The 13,084-nt window shown below is 46.3% G+C and overlaps 1 pseudogene; it reads right to left on the bottom strand.

Annotated features, from left to right (window-relative positions):
* Positions 1-11,135: 11,135 nt before the first annotated feature.
* Positions 11,136-11,854, bottom strand: LOC112129679 (eukaryotic translation initiation factor 1-like; annotated as a pseudogene).
* Positions 11,855-13,084: the final 1,230 nt, after the last annotated feature.

Genomic DNA, 13,084 nt, shown 5'->3' with positions numbered 1-13,084 from the left:
GTAGCTGGGATTACAGTCACCCACCACCACGCCTGGCTAATTTTTGTATTTTCAGTAGAGATGAGGTTTCACTATGTTGGCCAGGCTGGTCTCGAACTCCTGACCTCAGGTGATCCACCTGCCTTGGCCTCCCAAAGTGATGGGATTTGAGCCACCATGGCCAGCCACAAGTTCACATTTCTAAGCCTGCAAAATTCGGAGCTTGACCCTGAACTGTGGTGAATTCACCAAGATCGTGACTCTTTGGGGCCAGAGAACCAGTCTTCTCCCTTTTCTTTTTTTTTTTTTTTTTGAGACGGAATCTCACTCTGTCACCCAGGCTGGAGTGCAGTAGCATGATCTCGGCTCACTGCAACCTCCGCCTCCCAGGTTCAAGCAATTCTCCAGCCTCAGCCTCCCGAGTAGCTGGGATTACAGGCGCACGCCACCACGCCCAGCTAATTTTTGTATTTTTTAGTAGAGACGGGGTTTTGTCATGTTGGCCAGGCTGATCTCCAACTCCTGACCTCAGGTGGTCTGCCCACTTTGGCCTCCCAGAGTGCTGAGATTACAGGCGTAAGCCACTGCACCCAGCCCAGTCCTTTGCAATGCTACCCCACCCAGCACCATCCCTGTCCATCCAACCAACATCATGGCTTTTCTCATTTAAAATGTCCATTTGAAAATTCTGTAGATGGTTGTTTGGCTTTCCCCCACCCCTCCAGCAGCTCTTGGCTGCTCAGGCAAAGAACAGGAGAGTGGTAGGATTGACTTAGGTTTGGGTGCTACAGAAAGACAAGGATCAGGTACATTTCCAGCTCATCACAACCCCCGCTCTTGGAAAGCTTCCCCTACCCCATATCATCCCTCAGGACTTTAGCTGCCATATATGCATTCAATGACCAGCGTTGGCCACAGTGATTGGACCAAAGCAGGACATTTGACCCAGGTTGGGCCAATTAGTTTCCCTTTCCTAAAAATTTGCAACAGGGGCAGAAAAACCCTACTGTGTCTCTTCTTTTTGGTGAAACTAAAAGTAGTAAACCTGGGAACTCCATAGAATTCTGAAACTGCTTTTGCAAAAATTATAACAGTGAGAAAATTATGACAGTGAAAGAGAACTGACCTAAACAATTCCATCTTGCCTTTAACCTCCAAACTGCTCTTGGTCATTCCTGGACATGGGCCAAACTAACTTTGGGAGAAATGTATAGTTTAAATGTTAACAGCTCTTCCCAAAACTAAAATGAAAGGCCACCAGTTTAGGAGGATGAGGGGGCCTGAATTCCACTAAGATACAGGCTTCCTTAAAGGATTACTAGCCATTGTTCCAGAGGTCCCAAGATTTACAACTTCCCCAATTACCCTTGTAAATAACGTCACTATGGTAGAACCTAGGATTGGCCTTTTAAGACGCTTTTCAGACTTTCATATTTCTGACCAGAAGATGATTCCAGCAGGATCAGACCCTCTGTGGCCTCCACCTGGAAGCGAATTCGGCACAAGAAGACCGGTTTCCACACAGTTATGATTGCATCCCCAAACAATCAGCAGCACCCATTCCCTAGCCCCCTGCCTGCCAAATTATCCTTGAAAAACTCTAGCCTGTGAATTTTCAGGGAGATTGATTTGAGTGATAATAAAACTCCAGACTTCCATTTAGTCAGCTCTATGTGTATTAAACTCTTTCCCTATTGCAATTCCCATCTTTTATTTTATTTATTTCTTCAGCCACCACACTTGGCCAAAGATAGGGCCTTTAAAGAAGTAATTAGGCTAGGCGAGGTGGCTCATGCCTGTAATCCTGGCACTTTCAGAGGCCGAGGCGGGCAGATTGCCTCAGCTCAGGAGTTCGAGACCAGCCTGGGCAACATGGTGAAACCCTGTCTCTACTAAAATACAAAAAAAAAAAAATTAGCCGGGTGTGGTGGCATGTGCCTGTAGTCCCAGCTACCCGGGAGGCTGAGGCAGGAGAGTTGCTTGAACCCGGGAGGCGGAGGTTGCAGTGAGCCGAGATCGTGCCACTGCACTCCAGCCTGGTGACAGAATGAGACTCCGTCAGAAAGAAAGAGGGAAGGGGAGGGGAGTTGGGGGGGGAAGAAATTAAGGTTAAATAAAGTCATAAGGGTGGGGGGCTAGGACTGTTGTCCTTGTAAGAAGAAGAGACGGCCAGGCACGGTGGCTCACGCCTGTAATCCCAGCACATTGGGAGGCTGAGGTGAGCAGATCACCTGATGTCAGGAGTTGGAGACCAGTCTGGTCAACATGGTGAAACCGTCTCTACTAAAAATACAAAAATTAGCCGGTCGTGGTTGTGGGTACCTGTAATCCCAGCTACTCGAGAAGCTGAGGCCGGAGAATTGCCTGAACCTGGGAGGCAGAGGTTGCAGTGAGCCAAGATCACACCATTGCATTCCAGCCTGGGCGACAGAGAAAGACTCTGTCTCAAAAAAAAAAAAAAAAAAATACAAAAATTAGCTGGTCTTGGTAGCACACCTGTAATCCCATCTACTCAGGAGGCTGAGGCAAGAGAATCACTTGAACCCGGGAGGCAGAGGTTGCAGTGAGCCAAGATGGCACCACTGCACTCCAGCCTGGGTGACAAAGTAAGACACTGTTTCAAAAAAAAAAAGAAGAAGAAGGAAAGGAGGGAAGGAGGAAAAAAAGATGCTGCCAGGTTGCTTTCCAAAAAAGCTAAAAAAATGTGCCTTTACATCAGCAATATGAGAGGTTCCTTTTTCTCCACAGCCCCTCCAGTGATAGGTATTACAGATCTTCTTAATATCTGCAGGTCTACCCAAATGTCCATCAATCAGCAAGTGGATAAAGAAACTGTGGTATATATAGATATAGATATGATGGAATACTACTCAGCAATAAAAAGGAATGAATTAATGGCATTCACAGCAACCTGGAGGAGACTGGAGACTATTATTCTAAGTGAAGTAATTCAGGAATGGAAAACCAAACGTCGTATGTTCTCACTTATAAGTGGGAGCTAAGCTATGAGGATGCAAAAGCATAAGAATGACACAGTGGACTTTGGGGACTCAAGGGGAAAGGCTGGGAAGTGGGTGAGGAATAAAAGACTACAAATTGTGTGCAGTGTTTACTGCTCAGGTAATGGGTGCACCAAAATCTCACAAATCACCATTAAAGAACTTACTCATGTAACCAAACACTTGTTCCTTATTAACCTATGTAAATAAAACATTTAAAAAATAATCTGGCAGGGCGTGGTGGCTCACGCCTGTAACACCAGCACTTTGGGAGGCCGAGGCAAGTGGATCACGAGGTTGGGAGATTGAGACCATCCTAGCTAACACGGTGAAACCCCGTCTCTACTGAAAATACAAAAAAAAATTAGCCCGGTGTGGTGGCGGGCGCCTGTAGTCCCAGCTACTCCGGAGGCTGAGGCAGGAGAATGGCGTGAACACAGGAGGCGGAGCTTTCAGTGAGCCGAGATGGCGCCACTGCACTCCAGCCTGGGTGACAGAGCGAGACTCCGTCTCAAAAAAAAAAAAAAAAAAAAAAAAAAAATCTGTATGTCTGATGGGTGTAAAGTAGAATTGCATTGAAGTTTTCTTGATTTTGTGGGGTTTTTGTTGTTGTTTTAGAATTGAGATCTTGCTGTATCCCCCAGGCTGAAGGGCGGTATACCATCATGGATCACTGCAGACTCAATCTCCTGGGCTCAAGTGATTCTCCTGAGTAGCTGGGACTAAACGCTTATGGCACCATGCTGGCTAATTTTTTTTAAAAAAAATTTAAGATCACTTGAGGCCAGGAGCTCGAGACCAGCCTAGCCAACATTGTGAAATGCCGTCTTTACCAAAAACATAAAAATTAGCTAGGCAGGCCGGGCACTGTGGCTAACGCCTATAATCCCAGCACTTTGGGAGGCCGAGGTGGGTGGATCACGAGATCAGGAGCTCAAGACCAGCCTGGCCAACATGGTGAAACCCTGTCTCTACTAAAAATACAAACATTAGCTGGGCGTGGTGGTGTGTGCCTGTAATCCCAGCTACTTAGGAGGCTGAGGCAGGAGAATCGCTTGAACCCGGGAGGCAGAGGTTGCAGTGAGCTGAGATTGCGCCACTGCACTCCTGCCTGGACGACAGAGCAAGACTCCATCTCAAAAAAAGAAAAAAAAAAAAAAAAAATTTAGCCAGGCATGGTGGCACATGCCTGTAATCCCAGCTACTTGGGATGCTGAGGCAGGAGAATCGCTTGAACCTGGGAGGTAGAGTCTGCAATGAGCTGAGATAGCAGCAAGGCACTCCAGCCTGGGCAACGGAGTAAGATTCTGTCTCAAAAATATAAATAAATAATTTTTTTGTTTTTGAGATGGGGGGGTCTCACTTTGTTGCCCAGGCTGGTCTCAAACTCCTGACTTCAAGGAATCCTCCCCACTGGGCCTCTCAATGTGCTGGGATTACAGGCGTGAGCCACTGGACCTTGCTTGCCTCACCGAATTTTAATTTACATTTCTCTGACTAATGTGAGAGTTTGAACACCTCCTCAAATGGTTGCAAGCCATTACAAGTTTTCACAATTTTATGTTTATACCTGCCTTTAATTTACAACTTGATTTTTAAAATTCGTGTAAGGCTAATGAAGTGAAGCAGCGGGAGTGGAAAAGGACAAGTAAATGTATAACTAGTTGTGATCAATTAGTTGTGAACACCACTGCACTCAGACCAGCCTCAATTTGATACAATGTTTTATTCTGTTTGCTCTAAGTGGGGAGCAGAGATTATTATCACTGAGTGATAAGACTGATGGGGTACTAGGGAATTATTCTGCACTGGGAAGATTTTACTCCATGGGTCATTTCTCTTAGTTCAAGTAGTCCAAGTATATTCCACAAATTCTAGTCTAATTAGCTAATCTTTGAAAGCAAGGTTCTTGTTTGAGTAACTATAGAAAATGCTGTATATCATAACCCTGCCTTATAAAATCACAGCACATGTCAGCGTCATGAAGCCTCTAAGCTTCTAAGAAGTCCTTCAACAAACAAGTCTGTTCAATGTTGCTTCACCTAGCACTTCCTAAACTTGTCTGACTTCTTTCTTTTTTTTTTTTTTTTGAGGCGGAGTCTCGCTCTGTCGCCCAGGCTGGAGTGCAGTGGCGCAATCTCGGCTCACTGCAAGCTCCGCCTGGCAGTTTCACGCCATTCTCCTGCCTCAGCCTCCAGAGTAGCTGGGACTACAGGCGCCCGCCACCACGCTCGGCTAATTTTTTTTGTATTTTTAGTAGAGACGGGTTTCACCGTGTTAGCCAGGATGGTCTCAATCTCCTGACCTCAGGTGATCCGCCTGCCTTGGCCTCCCAAAGTGCTGAGATTACAGGCATGAGCCACCGCGCCCGGCCAACTCCTTTCTTGCACACTTGCTGTAATGCCTGTTGACTGGTTGATCCCACAAAATTAGGAGTGCCTTCTCACAATAGCTTTGTAAACTAAATAGGATATTTCTTGCCAAATTTACTTTAAAAATAAATGTACCATTGTTTAAGAAAATCATACCAGGCCGGTGCGGTGGCTCACAGCTGTAATCCCAGCACTTTGGGAGGCCGAGGTGGGCGGACCACGACGTCAGGAGTTCAAGACCAGCCTGGCCAACATAGTGAAACCCTATCTCTACTGAAAATACAAAAAAATTAGCTGGACCTGGTGGCGGGCGCCTGTAATCCCAGCTACTCAGGAGGCTGAGGCAAGAGAATCGCTTGAACCCAGGAGGCAGAGGTTGCAGTGAGCTGAGATCGTGCTATTGCACTCCAGCTTGGGCAACAAGAGTGAAACTCCATCTCAAAAAATAAAAAAAAAGAAAAGAAAATCATACCAGAGGCCGGGTGCGGTGGCGCACGCCTGTCGTCCCAGCACTTTGGGAGGCCAAGGAGGACAGATTACCTGAGGTCAGGAGTTCGAGACCAGCCTGGCCAACATGGCGAAATCCCGTCTCTACTAAAAATACAAAAAATTAGCCGGCATGGTGGCAGGCATCTGTAATCCCAGCTACTCAGGAGGGTGAGGCAGGAGAATCGCTTGAACCCGGGAGGCAGAGGTTGCAGTGAGCCGAGATTGCACCACTACACTCTCCAGCCTGGGTGACAGAGCGAGACTCTTGTCTCAAAAATAAATACATACATACATAAAAATTTTTTTAAATAAAAAATAAAAAAATCTTACCAGTTAAATTTGGAAAAGGCAGTTTTGTTACAGTAATATAGACCATATTACGGTTAGCCTTTCCTTGTTACCATTATTACTATTATTATTATTATTATTTGAGATGGGGTCTCGCTTTGTTGCCCAGGCTGGAGTGCAGTGGTGCAATCTCAGCTCACTGCAACCTTCGCCTCCCAGGTTTAAGCGATTCTCCCATCTCAGCCTCCCAAGTAGCTGGGATTACAGGCATCTGCCACTACACCTGGCTAATTTTTGTATTTTTAGTAGAGACAAAGTTCCACCATGTTGGCCAGGCTGGTCTTGAACTTCTGACCTCAGGTGATCCGCCTGCCTACTGAAAATACAAAAATTAGCCAGGTGTGGTGGCACACGCCTGTAATTCCAGCTACTCAGGAACCTGAGGCAGGAGAATTGCTTGAACCAGGGAGGTGGAGGTTGCAGTGAGAGATCACACCACTGCACTCCAGCCTGGGAGACAGAGCGAGACTCTGTCTCAAAAAAAAAAAAAAAAGACTGAGATACAACAAGGTCTCTCAAATATTCTTGGCAATCTACTATTGTCTAACAATTTTTATTTTTTTGTACCGACGGGGGTCTTGCTTTGTTGCCCAGGCTGGTCTCCAACTCCTGGCCTCAAGAGATCCTTATGCCTCAGCCTCAGAAACCACCTTTGCAAAATTATGACTGAGATAGTAAAAGAGATCTAACTTAACTGATTCCATTTTGCTTCTAACCTCCAAGCTGTCCTTGTTCATTCCTGGGCATAGGCTGAACTAACTTTGAGATAAACTTAGTTTATAGTTTAAACAAAGGTGGTAACAGCCCTTTCCCGAAGCAGACCTCCTTCTTGCCTGGGCACTACATTGCCTTTGTAGGATTAATATTAGCCACAAGATTAGAAATGATGGTTTAGGAGTCATGCAGCTGGAGGCTACAAGATTCTGACCCTCCCTAAACTGCTCCTAAGATCAGTGCTTGAGATATTTTGCAGACCCCACAATTGATGGATCAGATGGCACCACCCCGATCAATAAACTGGCTCATCTGAGCTTGTGGCCCCCACCCAGGAACTGACTCAGCACAAGAAAAGAGCTTCAACTCCATGTGATTTCATCTCTGACCAATAGCACTCCTAGCTCACTGGCTTCCCCCTACCTGCCACCATATCCTTAAAAACTCTGCTCCCTGAGTGCTAGGGGAGATTGATTTGAATAATAATAAAACTCCAGTCTCCCTCACAGCCGGCTCTGCGTGAACTACTCTTTCTCTATGGCAATACCCCTATCTTAATGAGTTGGCTCTGTCTAGGCAGCAGGCAAGGTGAACCCCTTGGGCAGTTACATCTCCCAAAGTGCTGAGATTACAGGCATAAGCCATGGCACGTGGCCTCTAAGAATTTGTTGAAGCTCTGTCTTTTTTTGTTGTTGTTAATAACATTTTTATTTAATAAGAGAAGGAGTCTTGCTCTGTTGGCCAGGCTGGTCTCGAACTCCTGGCCTCAAGCAATCTTCCCAAAGCGCTGGGATTACAGGTATAAGCCACCACACCTAGCCTGAAACTCCATCTTGATTATATCTTGAAAGGAGACACTGCCCTTATCTTCTATCAACAGATTTTTCAAAAATTAAATGATTTCTATTCTATATTGAGGCAAGTGTAAACTGTTTTTCAAGCTTGTGTTTGAAGAAGCAAAAAATAATAATAATAATAACAACAACAAAAACTCTACTGGCCGGTAGTGGTGGCTCACGCCTCTAATCCCAGCACTTTGGGGGGATCACCTTAGGTGGGGAGTTCGAGACCAGCCTGACCAACATGGAGAAACCCCGTCTCTACTAAAAATACAAAATTAGCCAGGCATGGTGGCACATGCCTGTAATCCCAGCTACTCGAGAGGCTGAGGCAGGAGAATCGCTTGAACCCGGGAGGCGGAGGTTGCAGTGAGCTGAGATCGCACCATTGCACTCCAGCCTGGGCAACAAGAGCAAAACTCTGTCTCAAAAAAAAAAAAAAAACCAACTCTACTAGAGTCATTGCATGCAAGTTACATGCAAAATAGAACACAAAAGAAGTTCCAGTAATCCCAGCACTTTGGGAGGCTGAGGCAGGAGAACTGCCTGAGCCTAGTTCAAGACCAGTCTGGGCAACATAGCGAGAACCTGTCTGTATAAAAAAAAATAATAAAATAAATAAATAACTAAAACTTGTCAGCATCTTAGTGTCCTCAAATAAATTAAGCCTAATAATCTAATAATTTTTCTTTGCATGAGACTCTGGGCTTGTGTGTTTTTATATGTCAAGTTCAATTGCAATTATTTTATTTTATTTATTTTTTGAGGTAAAGTCTTGCTCTGCCACCCAGGCTGGAGTGCAGTGGTACAATCATGGCTCACTGCAGCCTTGACCTCCCAGGCTCAAAGTGATCCTCCCACCTCAGCCTCCTGGGTAGCTGGAAGCACATGTGCACTCCACCACACACCTGGCTAACTTTTTTTTTTTTTTTTTGTACAGACAGGGCCTCCCTGCATTGCCCTGGTCTAGAACTCCTGGGCTCAAGCAATCCTCCTGCCTTGGCCTCCCCAAGTGCTAGGATTACAGGCATGAGCCACCATGTCTGGTCTTATTTTATTTTTCATTTACTGTAAAGACAGGGTTTTTTGTTTTTTGTTTTTTTTTTTTTGAGACGGAGTCTCGCTCTGTCACCCAGGCTGGAGTGCACTGGCGCGATCCTGGCTCACTGCAAGCTCCGCCTCCCGAGTTGACACCATTCTCCTGCCTCAGCCTTTCAAGTAGCGCCACCGCGCCCAGCTAAATTTTTTTGTATTTTTTTTAGTAGAGACGGGGTTTCACCGTGTTAGCCAGGATGGTCTTGATCTCCTGACCTCGTGATCCACCCACCTCTGCCTCCCAAAGTGCTGGGATTACAGGCGTCAGCCACCGCTCCTGGCCTAAGACTGGGTCTTACTATGTTGCCTAGGCTGGACTCGAATTCCTGGACTCAAGGGATCCTCCTGCTCATCCTCCTGATTACCTGTGACTACAAGCATGTGTCCCCACAGCCAGCTAAATTGCAATGATTTTTGTTAACTGTGAATTCCATATTCTCTGAAGAAGAGATTGATAATTATTGTTCATTTGTTTAAACATTTTAATTAAAGAACTAAGGAACATTTAGCTGCAGAACACTCATATTGTTCTGCCTGATGTACTCTCATTCTTGCCCACCTATTCACTTTAATTCCATAGATATTCTCTCACCTGAATGAACTTGAAATTTAATCTATCTCACCTTCAAAAAGAGAAGCTTTTTTTTCCAGACCATAGACCTGTTTGTTTGATATTTTTTCCACCTAAAGGTCATTTAGGTTCCTCCTTAACAATAGCAAGCACTAGGCCAGGCGCAGTGGTTCACACTTGTAATCCCAATACTTGGGAGGCTGAGGCAGGCAGATCACCTGAGGTCAGGAGTTCGAGACCAGCCTGGCCAACATGGTGAAACCCCGTCTCTACAAAAATACAAAAATTAGCCGGGCATAATGTAATCCCAGCTACTCGGAAGGCTGAGGCAGGAGAATCGCTTGAACCCAGTAGGTAGAGGTTGCAGTGAGCCAAGACTGCGCCATTGCACTCCAGCCTGGGCGACAGTGCCAGACTCTGTCTGAAAAAAAAAAAACAAACACAATAGCAAGGACTCACACAGTATATACTTTGTGGCAGTGGCTGTACCAAGTGTTTTACATATATATTAATTTATGAATCCTAACATATAGAGAGATTAAGTAATTCTAACTAATGAGTGCAGAGTTTGGCTTTGAACTCAGGTAATCTGGTACCAGATTCTGCCTCTCCTCTCTGTCACCCAGGCTGGAGTGCAGTAGCATGATCTCAGCTCACTGCAACCTCCACCTTCTGGGCTTAAGGGATCTTCCCGCATAGCCTCACGAGTAGCTGGGACTACAGGCACGTGCCACCACGTGGCTTTTTTTTTTTTTTTTTTTTTTGAGACAGAGTCTCACTCTGTCACCCAGGCTGGAGTGCAGTGGCACTGATCTTGGCTCCCTGCAAGCTCCACCTCCCAAGTTCATGCCATTCTCCTGCCTCAGCCTCCTGAGTAACTGGGACTACAGGCACCCGCCACCATGCCCGTCTAATTTTTTTTTCTTGTATTTTTAGTAGAGACGAGTTTTCACAGTGTTAGCAAGGATGGTCTCGATCTCCTGACCTCATGATCCGCCAGCCTCAGCCTCCCAAAGTCCTGGGATTACAGACGTGAGCCACCGTGCCCGGCCAGTTTTTGTATTTTTTTTAGAGACTGGGTTTTGCCATGTCGCCCAGGCCAGGCTTTTTTTTTTTTTCCCCCCGAGACAGAGTCTTGCTCTGTCGCCCAGAGGTTGAGTGCAATGGCGCAATCTCAGCTCCCTGCAACCTCCACCTCACAGGTTCAAGAGATTCTTGTGCCTCAGCCTCCTGAATAGCTGGAATTACAGGCACCTGCCACCTCACCCAGCTAACTTTTGTATTTTTAGTAGAGATGGGGTTTTGCCATGTTGACCAGGCTGGTCTCGAACTCATGATCTCAGGTGATATGCCTGCCTCAGCCTCCCAAAGTGCTGGGATTACAGGTGTGAGCCATCGCGCCCAGCAAAATCTGTCAAGTATTTTTTTTTTTTTTTTTTTGAGACAGAGTCTCGCTCTGTCGCCCAGGCTGGAGTGCAGTGGCGTGATCTCAGCTCACTGCAAACTCCGCCTCCTGGGTTCGCGCCATTCTCCTGCCTCAGCCTCCCGAGTAGCTGGGACCACAGGCGCCTGCCACCACGCCCGGCTAATTTTTTGTGTTTGTAGTAGAGAGGGGGTTTCACCGTGGTAGCCAGGATGGTCTCGATCTCCTGACCTCGTGATCCGCCCGCCTCGGCCTCCCAAAGTGCTAGGATTACAGGCGTGAGCCACAGCGCCCAGCCGACAGAAGGGAAATTCTACTCATTGCAAGAAAATCCTCACTTAAGCTTCAGTGAGCCACAAACACTTAGAACCCATGAACCTTCAGCTGATTGTCCTTGGCCAGTGCGATCTCTGCAAGGAACTGGCATAGGTTCTCGTAGGGGTCAGTCTGTAGCTTAATTAGTTCTCCATATTCTGGATGCTCAATTGCCGTACCATTACAGGCAAATTTCTTCTTGAATGCCTTCACTAGTTTCTTTTCTTTTTTTTTTTTTTTTTTTTTTTGAGACAGAGTCTCACTCTGTCACCCAGGCTGGAGTGCAGTGACACGATATCTCAGCTCACTGCAACTTCCATCTCCCAGGTTCAAACAATTCTCCTGCCTCAGCCTCCGGAGTAGCTAGGACTACAGGCATGAACCACCACAACCAGCCAGTTTTTGTATTTTTAGTAAAGACGGGGTTTCAGCATGTTGGCCAGGCTGGTCTTGAACTCCTGACCTCATGTGATCTGCCCACCTAGGTCTCCCAAAGTGCTGGGATTACAGGCATGAGCCACTGCGCCTGGCCTAGTTTCTTTTTATGGTAGTCATCAGCAATTCCTTGGACAGTAGTAACGGTCTTCCTGCCATTTCTTTATTAAATTCTTACATGGATATAATCCTCAGTGCCAGCAGGAAGCAGATTATTGCCCTTAGTTGCATCAAGCAAAGAGGTCAAAAGAGTAGAGGTTCTGAATAGCAAACATACTATACAATTCCTTTTCCTCAACAGAAACTGCCTACAGATGTAGCAGTGGAAGAAGTGGGGGGAAGTGGGCAAAGGTGGGGTATGGAACATGAGGAAGCAAGGGGGCTCAAAGGGAAAGTTGCTGAGTTCTCAGCAGTGGCTCAGGGACTGGGGTCATGAAAAGACGTGAGGTTTTGAGTTCAATTTCTTGCTGTCCCGGACTCTCTTGCCCTTCCACATTCCACCATGAATGACTCAGGAAGAAGACCTTCAACAGACACCAGCACCTTGATATTGGACTTATCTGCCCCTCCAGAACTGTGAAAAATACATTTCTTTTCTTTGAAACTACCCAGTCAGTGGTATTCTGTTATAGCAACACAAAATGGACTAAGAGTATGTTGCTAGTAAATATATCATTTTAGCCATGGGTTTTAAGATCTGGAGCTTATTGGAAATATTGGACATCCCCTAGAGATTCTATACTCAGAGCTGGATGCAGTAACTAGAGGTAATTTTCGATGTGAACGTGCTTGAAGTTGTATGTAGTATAATCCTAACATCAGAGCAAGACCCTATCTCAAAAAAACAACAACAACAAAAAAGGATATTATGTAGCTTATAAAATAAATGGGTGGGCTGAAGAACCACATTCTGAACTACATAATGAGAAAGAGCCAAAACCAAATTGCAGAACTGGTCTGATGACAAGACACCACTGCCATGATCGAAGAGCTCCAGATATGCTGCTTGTGCCAATGATACTGTGACCATCAGATACTGGACTGATCACTACCCCGCAGTCACTGCTTTTCCAGGAAGCGATCCTCCTGAAACCAACTTTTCCAGCAAGCTTTGAGGCAGACGTGGCTGACTGGCAGAGCCCAGTCCACATGCCAGTGCTCTAGCTGCAAGGCAGGTGGAAAAAGAGTACCTAGCACTTTCAGTTTCTGTAGGGGATGGTAAGCTGACTTATCACCTGATGAAATTCCCTAAATGAAAGAAAAACGGTGGCCAGGCGCGGTGGCTTATGCCTGTAATCCCAGCACTTTGGGAGGCCAAGGCGGGCGGATCACGAGGTCAGGAGATCGAGACCATCCTGGCTAACACAGTGAAACCCCATCTCTACTGAAAATACAAAAAAATTAGCCGGGCGTGGTGGCGGGCACCTGTAGTCCCAACTACTCCGGAGGCTGAGGCAGGAGAATGGCGTGAACCCGGGAGGCGGAGCTTGCAGTGAGCGGAGATC

Source organism: Pongo abelii, chromosome 1 (assembly GCF_028885655.2).
Source record: "Pongo abelii isolate AG06213 chromosome 1, NHGRI_mPonAbe1-v2.0_pri, whole genome shotgun sequence".
In the NCBI taxonomy this organism is placed as follows: Eukaryota; Metazoa; Chordata; class Mammalia; order Primates; family Hominidae; genus Pongo; species Pongo abelii.
Note: the sequence above shows the minus strand (reverse complement) of the source record. Positions and strands in the feature narration are given on the sequence as shown.